Genomic DNA, 7,016 nt, shown 5'->3' on the forward strand with positions numbered 1-7,016 from the left:
TATATCACCATCATCATCATAATTATTATATTATCATTATCATTATTATTATTATTATTATTATTATTACCATCATTATTATTACATTATCCCCATATTATTATTATTATCATTATTAGTAGTAGCAGTAGTATTTTAAAATAAATATGAATTATTAATAAGTATAAATAAGAACATCTATTTATTCACCTTTTATATAATGTATAATTCTCAATTGTCAGAGAAATTGACACTTATGTTTGGTTTTGTGGCCATGTTGTAAATTACATGTATTAAAATGTATTTTTCTTAAAACCAAACAAGACCTTTAGCTTCAGAATTCCCTTTTCTCTTTAATTCTCAGTTGTGTCCCAGATAATAATGTTTTTTAAATAATGTAAAATTCTCAATTGTCAATAAAAAAAAATACACTTGTGGGTAGCTTTGTGGATCATGTAATATTTTTTTTTTATTACAATGTTTTTTTCTTTAAAACAAACAAAGCCATTAGTGTCTACATTCCATTTTCTCTATTGCACTCTAGATCATATTTGACATTCTGTTTTTTTTTCCCTTTTTTTTTTCAGGATTTCGATCCCATTTTCTTTCTGACAGGGCACAATTTCAGCCCCTTTTGCGTGAGATGTTAAGAAGATATTTTACGCCTGTTCTGCATTTACTGGGGAAATGTACACCTGGGTTGCTTCACAGGCAATGTGTTTAACAGTGTGCGTCAGATAATCACTAAATGCATCACAAATGTAAAGAACATAAAAGGAAAAAAATAGTAGCTTGTAAGTTTAGAAATGGGTATTTTGTTAGCTGTTTTATAGCAGGATTTAAGCTGAACACATAATTATGTTGACATCTGAAATTGCTTTCATATAATTAATTCAACTACAAACGCAATGGCAATTACATTCATCATTAAGGTTTATTCAATAGTTTTTTATAAGTTCATAAGTATTCATTAGCATGATCTAGGAATGAACAAAAATTGTACAGCATTTATTAATCATAGTTTAACATTACCTAACTAATCTGATAAATAACAATGGACAACTTTATTTTCATTTATTAAATTTAATAAAGACGAATAAATACTGTAATAAATGTATTTTTTATTGTTTGATAATATTAGCAAATGCTGACTGTATATACTGGTATTTAAAAAAATATATCTAAATTTTAGGTTGTACTTAATATGTGGTCTTATAAATATGTGAGTAAACTAAATAAAATAAATAAAATAAAATAAAATAAAATAAAATAAAATAAAAAATAAAATAAAATAAATAATTAAATTAAATGTAAAATAAAATTAAAATAAATTAAAATAAATTAAATTAAATTAAATTAAATTAAATTAAATAGCAAGGTCAGTCACCCTTTTATTAGAATATCTTTCTTTCAGTATAATTGTACAAACATATACTCAATAATACTAATTAACATGTTAAATTAATTTAAAAAAATGTTATAATAGAAAAAACAAAATAAATAAGCTTATAAACAACAGGCTCTGTTGTGGGGTGTGTGCTACCCACTATAGAAGAGATTGCAGATGATCGAATGATGGACAAACTTGTTAGTATGATGACCCACGATTGTCATCTCCTTTTCGATACAGTCCAAGTGTGTGCAAGCTCTTTTAGCTCAAGATTAATTCAGGCTTAGTGTTACATGGAACGATATAGGAAGTCATTTTACCAACAGTGATCAGATAATCAAAGTCATACTAGATACACTATGCTGAATTGTAATATTAGATATAGTGTCTACTCATTGTTGTGCATTATTAATGTCATTTTATTCATATTATTAGTTTTTATATATGTAATTCATTTTATTTATCCTATTTATCACATTTTCAAGCCAAATAATATATCCTATAGCTTTTACATGATTTATCATCATCATATTTATTATTTTGATCCAAAAGTAATAATAAATTAACGTGTACTTGCTAGAATTATAGATGTTGCTAGCATTAAATCAGTGTTAAAATAGCAGAAGCCTAGATTAATGTGTTTGTAACAAGGAATAATTTGAGTAAAGTGTAATACATGCTGGATTATATTAACCCAATGTTGGGTCAAATACAGAACAAACCCAAGTATTTGGTTGTAGAACATAATGAAAATTTAATTTGGCAATTAATTGGGTTTGTCTTGACTCAACATGAAGTTAATACAACCCATATTTTTTCAGAGTGTATCTCTCCACATATGTCGGATTGTAAATGTATGCTGTTATGTTGTGAAATATGATGCTGTATTATGTAAAATGGGGTTTCTTATATGTTATATTAAACTATTAGATTTTCTTTGTGTACCAAAACATTTTTAATTACAATATTAAGATCCTTATCCGTGAAGATATTCTGTAAATCTCTTACTGTAATTATACTAGATTATTATTTTGCATTGCTTAATTTAAACATTTTTAAAGGTGATTTTCTTAATATTTAGATCTTATTAAAACCTCAGATTCCACATTCCAAATATCCTATCCTTGCAGCTTTTACATGATTTATAATCATCCTATTTATTATTTTAATCCAAAAGTAATATTAAATTAATGTGTACTTGCTAGAATTCTCGGTGCTGCTAGCATTAAATCAGTGTTAAAATAGCAGAAGCCTACATTAATGTGTTTGTAACAAGGAATAATTTGAGTGTTGTACTATGGTGGATTGTATTAACCCAATGTTGGCTCAAATACAGAACAAACCAAAGTATTTGGTTAAAAAACATGATCAAAATTTATTTTGGCAATTGATTGGGTTTGTCTTGACCCAACATGAAGTTAATACAACCCATATTTTTTAAGAGTGTACCTCTCCACATATGTAGGATTGTAAATGTATGCTGTTATGTTGTGAAATATGATGCTGTATTATGTAAAATGGGGTTTCTTATATGTTATATTAAACTATTAGATTTTCTTTGTGTACCAAATTTTTTTTAATTACAACATTAAGATCCTTATCTGTGAAGATATTCTGTAAATCTCTTACTGTAAATATATTAGATTATTATTTTGCATTGCTTAATTTAAACATCTTTAAAGGTGATTTTCTTAATATTTAGATTTTATTAAAACCTCCACATTTTCATAACAAATATTCTATCCTTACAGCTTTTACATGATTTATTATCATCATGTTTATTATTTTGATCCAAAAGTAATATTAAATTAATGTGTACTTGCTAGAATTCTAGGTGCTGTTGTTGTACTATGGTGGATTGTATTAACCCAATGTTGGGTCAAATACAGAAAAAAACTAAGTATTTGGTTAAAAAACATAATGGGTTTGGGTTTGTCTTGACCCAACATTAATTTAATACAACCCATATTTTTTTCAGAGTGCACCTCTATGTACGATTGTAAATGTATGCTGCTATGCAGTGGCGCCCCCAGAAAATTTTCTTAGGGGTGGCCAGAAGAGGCCGCACCAAATCTTGGGGTGGCACACAAAAAAAAATAATGAATTCAGTGTAATGTTATATTTTTGTTTCTGGTAAATGAAATAATGTAGTTTTATTCATTTAATTAATTCTACTTGAAATATTGCAATTTATTCTTTGAAATAATTCAGCAAGTACATGTGCAAACCAAATAAAAATCTATGTTTAGTTTAAAAACACTTTTCATATACTGTATAAATGACTTCTTTTTTTACGTGCCTTTATTGTACATCATACGAGATATGCCATGTCTAAAATTAATGAAGATTAATGAGTTTATTATTCCCAGTGATGGGTTGCAGCTGGAAGGGCATCCGCTGTGTAAAAATGTGCTGGATAAATTGGCGGTTCATTCTGCTGTGGCGACCCTGGATTAATAAAGGGACTAAGCCGAAAAGAAAATGAATGAAAGAATAATGAGTTTATTAATTACCCAAACAAATGAACAAACTGAACAAAAGGCATTACTATACACACTCACTATACCTAATAATATTATTTATCCATATTGCTTTTTGAACCATTTTATTAATGCAGCTTCTTCTATTGATATACTGTAGCTTAAGGTAAATATTAAATAGCCATTGCTGTCTATTGAAGGTGTGTGCGTGCTGTCAAGGACGATCGGGGAGGGTAGTGGTGGTTCTAGTTTAAATGACACCCTGGGCGAACCACCCTATACACCCCCACCTCTCTTGAATTGTTAGATTTGTTATTCAATAAATATAACAATTTATTTATATTTATTCTAAATAAATACAATTAATATTAATATATAATTATTATTCTAAATAAACAACAGAAATCAGTCCTAAATATTACTGGAAAACAACAACTGGAGTGATATGCCAACATCACTTAAGAAACCTTTTGCATGAAAATGAATTATGACAATTCTAAAGAATACAAAAAATGTATTATAGAATTATCTGTGGTCTTAGACCAGATCATGGCTGAGAAATCATGTTATGAAGTCTTACCTCCCTGACTCATTATCCCTCCTTTCTGCTTTAAAGGCATGCTTAGTGAAAGTAACATCATCATCATCATCATCATCATCATCATTATATTATATAAACTTTAAACGACTTTCAAAACTCGCTGCGTGCCGACACTTCTGCACAAAAGGCTTTTACTCCGTTTCACGGCGCATGAGCGGTGCCTATTATGTCGGCGTGCATGCAAACAACCAACCGGGATTCACACAGGAGTGCGTGAGGCGCGCGGGAATGGTTTTCCGCGCGCATGCGTCAGTTTGCTTTCACCAGCATTGAACCAGAGGGGGAGAGCTACGTCAGTAACACCAACAATAATTTAGTGACTGCATTTTATTTATTTATGTATTTATCTAAATATTGGGAATTTATAAGTTCATTTAAATCAATAATGTCAACCGCAAAATTATATTGGGGTGGCCAAAGGGGTGGCCACAGGGGTGGCCAGAGTTTACCGAGGGGTGGCCGTGGCCACCCCTGGCCACCCCTTGGAGGCGCCCCTGCTGCTATGTTGTGAAATATGATGTTGTATTGTGTAAAATGGATTTGTGACGGCTCATGTTGTGCAGGCATACTGTGCACATTGTGTGGGTCAAACTTTTAGATTTTCCTTTTATGCCATAAAGTAGTCATTACAATATTAAAAACCTGTTCCATGAAGATATATAATAAATCTCTTACTGAAAATATATTTGATTATTAATGTGCATTGCTTAATTTAAACATCTTTAGTGGTTATTTTCTTAGTATTTAGATTTTTTGGAAACCTCAGATTACACATTTTGATACCAATTATTATATCCTTTACATAATTTATTATCATCCTATTTATTATTTTTGTCCAAAAGTAATATTAATCAATATGTACTTGCTAGAATCCAAGGTGTTGTTAGCATTAAATCAGTGTAAAAATAGCAGAAGCCTACATTAATGTGTTTGCAGCAAAGAAGCATTTGAATAAAGTGTAGTGATTGCATTAACCCAATGTTGGCTCAAATAAAGAACTAACCCAAGCATTTGGTTAAAAAAGTAATCAAACTTTAATTGACAATTGATTGGGTTTATCCATAACCCAACATTAAGCTATTACAGCCCGTTTTATTTAGAGTGTACTTCTCCACACATGTAAGATTGATCCTGCTTCAGTATAGTAGCTTTAACTGTGGAGCACAAGCAAAAACACAAATAAAACATGCACATATACACTACCAGTCCCTAAACTAATATGACGGAGCTCTTGATTAACATTCAGTGCAGTAAACACCAAGCAAACCTTGACTCAAAAGAAGAGAAGAGAAAAAAAGTTTTGTGCCATGGGGAGGGGGCTAAGTTGGGGGAGGTAATGAGGTACTGTTAGCATTAGCTAGCGTGTCACCTTGGCAGGTAAAATATAATTGGGTGCCGGAGCGTCTCTGTATGATCGGCCCATCGTGCAGTGCATGCACATACTGCATTATTTAGCAGCGCAAGGCACAATGCAGCTAGGTAGCAATCTCCTTTCACAGCCCATTAGCCAGCACTGATCCCGCGCTGGCAACAAGCTGCCCCGTTCGCAGCACACTAATTATTTTACATCAGTCACAGTATTTTTCCCTCAACAAATGTGACCGGCGATGCATAATTATGAGCAGTGGGGTTTGGAGAACGCTGAGGGCGCTCGGGACCAAAAAACTCCAGCTATTTTTGAGAAATCACAGGCACCAACTGAGAGAGCGATCAGGTCCCCACCTAACTACTCCAATAATGTCGGAAAACTTAAAAACCAGCTGAGTCCTAAAGTCGGGGAGTACACAAATTGCCTGCGCTAACTTTTTTTAGGCTAAAGTTAGTCCTTGCAGATTGGTGAGTGTAGCATTTTTAGCTAAAGTTGTGTACTTTTTGTTCTGTCTCTTTCTAAAACTCCCAAAACAACACACAAAGTAAACACATCAGGCTTTACTTCACACTTTAAAACCTCCAATTGTTCCCAAAATACAATTCTGTCCCACTAATTACAAACACAAACACTGATTAAATCTTGAATGCTAATTCTGTTAGCTTTAGCACAATACCTCCTCTCAGGAGACAAAAGACTGCTGAAGTATTACCACAAGACAAGGCATTTTCACCCAACATACCTAGAGTTGCCTTAAAGCCGGAGAGGACACAATGAGCGCCATGCAAAAAGGCCACGGGGCTGGTCACAAACGTCCACCTGTAATCTCATCCAGAAGAGAAAAAAGCAGCTCCAAATCTTGAGTTTAAATGATGCAGGTGAAAGGCATCATTCTTCTTAAGAGGGAGAGGAAAAATTTAGGTTTTCTACTTGCTTGCCTTGTGATATTTCTGAGCCGTCAGCAATGCAGAAGCTGCTTTTCTCTCCCCTAATTCTGTGGACTTGGAGCTTTGAAGCCCCCCAACTGTGCACAGTATGGTCTTTGAAGCGGGGAAGAAATTCAGAGATTTAAAAAAATGGATAAAAAGCAGGGGGAACACGCCGTTCCTCACACATACTATTGTCTACATTTATCTGTTTTCGGGTGCCATGTTCGCTTTCGGGTACTGGAAGCTTGATTTGGACCGATGTCTGATT

General features: G+C 32.4%; 1 protein-coding gene across 2 annotated transcripts in view; it reads right to left on the reverse strand.

The window, feature by feature from the left end:
- The window catches only part of ctnnb1 (catenin (cadherin-associated protein), beta 1), a 61,483-nt gene extending 54,712 nt beyond the window's left edge, over positions 1-6,771 (reverse strand). For both annotated transcript variants that reach the window (XM_073924572.1, XM_068213885.2), the window contains exon 1: positions 6,562-6,771. The gene's annotated coding sequence lies outside the window, so the exon portion shown is untranslated. The remainder of the gene's footprint in view (positions 1-6,561) is intronic.
- Between the last annotated feature and the right edge of the window lie 245 nt (positions 6,772-7,016).

The sequence above is a fragment of the Danio rerio genome, chromosome 16 (assembly GCF_049306965.1).
Source record: "Danio rerio strain Tuebingen ecotype United States chromosome 16, GRCz12tu, whole genome shotgun sequence".
Classification (NCBI taxonomy): domain Eukaryota; kingdom Metazoa; phylum Chordata; class Actinopteri; order Cypriniformes; family Danionidae; genus Danio; species Danio rerio.